The sequence below is a fragment of the Equus quagga genome, unplaced genomic scaffold, assembly GCF_021613505.1.
Source record: "Equus quagga isolate Etosha38 unplaced genomic scaffold, UCLA_HA_Equagga_1.0 73787_RagTag, whole genome shotgun sequence".
Taxonomy (NCBI): domain Eukaryota; kingdom Metazoa; phylum Chordata; class Mammalia; order Perissodactyla; family Equidae; genus Equus; species Equus quagga.
The window spans coordinates 28147-31817 of NW_025802900.1; positions in this window are offsets into that span (position 1 = coordinate 28147).

Sequence of the window (3671 nt, forward strand, 5' to 3'; positions counted from 1 at the left end):
ATGTTATAGTCAGTCAGATGCAGCCACAGGTGGAGACACAGGAGATCCTTGGGAAATCAAAGTTTATTATACTCACAGTTCGCAGAAAGAGGTTGGACAGCATGCCATGAAGAGCCACATGGAAAAGCACCAGTGATGGTCAGGAGGCAAAAGGGTCAAGACCAAGGTGAGAGATTAGGCCATAGCCATTACTGGAGTTTCCAAAGGAAGATCAGAGTAAACACTTTAGGATTGGCTAGTTTGAACAATTTTAGTGCGCTCTCAGCTATAGGGATGGTCCCTAGCTTTCTGGACCTGGCCATGGCATGATTAAAGCAGAGGAATTTTGCCTTCTGGTGTTTATGGACCAAAGAGAAGAATGAATCTGGATTGATTAGTTTGCATATCAAAAGCATGCTCCTGGCTAAGCTCTTGCAATCTTCTGGTTGTCTGCTTTCTCTGCCTTTCCACTGAAGGAAATTAGAGTATCCTTGCATGCTATCTAGTAAGCTTTTTGACTTTGACACTTAGCTTACAATTGGCAATTAATTGCTCTCACCTTTTCATTTTCTTTTTCCATATTATCCATCTAGTCTATCAATAGTCACTCAATTCCATTGCCACTATAGTTAGTATTTCCCATATTTTTCTCAAATGCCTAGTATATCACACAATCAAATACATCACGTTTCATTATTTCATCATCCACAATTCATCGTCATAATTCATCCAATTAATAATTGGATCTTCATCTTCCCCAGAGATTATCTTTGCTTCCTACACCAGTAATGGTGGGGCCTTCTTTGCCACCTGACCAGAGAGGAGAGAATGATCAGGTGCCAAAACCCAATTTTAATGGTTGTTTTTGTTGTCATTGTTCTTCATCTCCTATACCAACCATTACACATTGGGTTTCGTGGGAAGCAAATGCAAAGACAGAGTTTATTATGCAGGATATTTATTAAGGAGTACCCTTGCGATCAGCGCATGTGGAAGGATTGAAGAAAAAGCAAGAGTGCACAGAGGAATAGGTTGAGCTGTGATGCAGGACTAAGGACAATTTGGACCAACACCACAAGGGGTTCTGGAGCTAGAATGGCCCTTAAGAGTTGTTCCGAGTTTGCCCAATATGGTCAGGCCTTTGTAGTCTTACTTCAATCTCTCATCGGATGTGGGTCACCCCAGGAAGGGGCGAAACCTTGGATAAGGAGGCTTTCTGCAGCTGAGCAATCCCTAAAGGGACTGACAGCACCCCTAGCAGCTGGGACAACACATCCTTCACTGAAGGGGGACCTGGGCAGCACATGCAGTATCCACCACTCACTGTACTGTCTTACCTAATACTATGTTAGCCAAGTTATGTCTAATCTCAGATGATCTAGGATTTTCCTTATCAAGGAATGTTACTGAACTGGCAGGTACATATTCTTAGAATTCTAATTTGCTTCCGATTAGGCACTTCATTTTTCTACAACAGTTGAGATAATTTATGATTTTTCTCCTTTATTTTATCGTATGAATTACACTGACTAATTTTCTAATATTGAACCAACCTTGCTGGATGCAATTTGCTCGTATTTTGTCAATGCTTTGTGCATCCATGTTCAGGAAGAACCTTAGTCTGTGGTTTTCTTTTCTTGTATGCCTTTCTTGATTTTAGGATTAGACATGATGGCCTCACAAAATGAGTTGGGAAGCTGCTCTTGATTTTCTGGAAAAGTTTGAGCAAATTAACAATATTTATTCCATAAATGTTTAGTCGAATTCACCAAGAAAACCATCTGAGCCTGGGTCTTGATTTGTAGGAATGTTTTTAACTATGAATTCAAATTCCTTAATAGATATAGGGCTACTCACGTTGCTAATTTCTTCTTGAGTGAATTTGGTAGACTGGATCTTCAAGGAATTTGTCTATTCTATCTATGTTATCAATACATTGCCAAAAAGTATCCATAATATTCTCTTATCATCATTTTAATGACTGTAGAATCTTTAGTGCTGTTCCCTCTTTCATTCTTGTTATTGGAAATTTTGGTTTATTTATTTTCTCAATCAGGCTAAATAAAAGTTTGAGAATTTATTAACTTTTGCACAAAACCACTTCCTTTCTTTTCTTTTTTCCTACTGTTTTTCTGTTTTCTATTTAATCAATTTCTGCTTTTTCTTACTTACTTTCTTCTTGTTTCTTGCTTTAGGTTGAAACTGCTCTTTCTTTTCTAGTTTTTGAGGGTAGAAACATAAATAATTGATCAGAGACTGTGTTAGATTTCTATTACTGCCCTGACAAATTACCACAAATTTAGCAGCTAAAACAGCACAAATATATTATCTTATAGTTCTGTAGATGAAAGTTCCAACTCAGGTATCACTGGACTAACATCAGCATCTCAGCAGGACTGTGCTCCTTTCTGACAGCCTAGGAAATGATCCCTTTCCTTGTTCATTTGGATTCATGTTGGAATTCACTTTTCTGTAGCTATTCAACTGAGGTCTCAGTTTCCTTGCTTGCTGTCAGCTAAGGGCCATGCCCAGCTTCTAGAGGCCACTGCATTCCTTGGCCCATGGTGGCTTTTCTCTATCTTGCCCATAATGAAAGTTCAAGTCCCTGTCACACTTGGATCTCACCCTTGCCTCCCCCTTCTCTTCCTTCTCCAATTCATCTCCTATTCCACCTTCTGTCCCATTTGTCTCTCTCTAATCCATTCTTCTGCTTTTCTCTACATTTTTTATAAGAACTTGTATCATTAGATTGGGTTCACCTGGTTAGTCCAATATAATTTTCCCATTATAAAGTCAGCTGATCAGCAACCTTAATTCCATCTGCCATGTAAGGTAACATATTTGCAGGTTTGGGGATTAGGCTGTAGACATCCTTAGGGACAGTTATTTTGCCCACTACAAAAACCTTTCTTCCTTATAAATATAAGCACTTAACGCTGAAAATTGCACTCAGTTTGAATTGTCTGATATGTTTTTGTGTGTTGTATGTTCACTTATTCAAATCAAAATATTTTCTAATTTTTCTTGTGATCTCTTCTGTGACCTGTGCGTTATTTAGAAGAGTGTTGTTTCTTTTCCAAATATTTGGGGATTTTCCAGTATCTTTGTGGTTTCTAGTTTAATTCCATTTTGATCATGGAATATATATAGTCTTTAAAATTCAAACATATATAATATTTGACTATATAGTCTTTCAAATTTAAATATCTATATATGCTTTTTAATTTCTTGAGGTCTATTTTAAGGCAAAGAATGTGAGCAATCTTGGGGACTGTTCTGTAACAAATTCTAAGGGTAAAGAAAAAATATCACATAGTGTTTACAAGATACACATGTAAAACATAAATATGCAGAAAACTTGAAAGTAAAGTGATGGAATGAGATATACTAGGCAAATCCCACTCAGCAGAAAGCTAAATTAGTTATGTTAACATCAGACAAAAGAGACTTTGACAGAAAGCATTCATTGAGGTTGAAAGGGTCACTACATAATGATAGAAGGTCAAATTTGCCAGGAATATATAACAATTCTAATGTTGTGTGACAACAATATAACCCCAAAACACAGAAAGTAAAAATTGATAAATATGGAAAAATAGAAAAGAAATTCTATCATCACAGTAGGAGATTTCAACTTACTTCTCTCAATTGTCAGTAGATCAAACCAACAAATATAGTAAAAATATAGAATA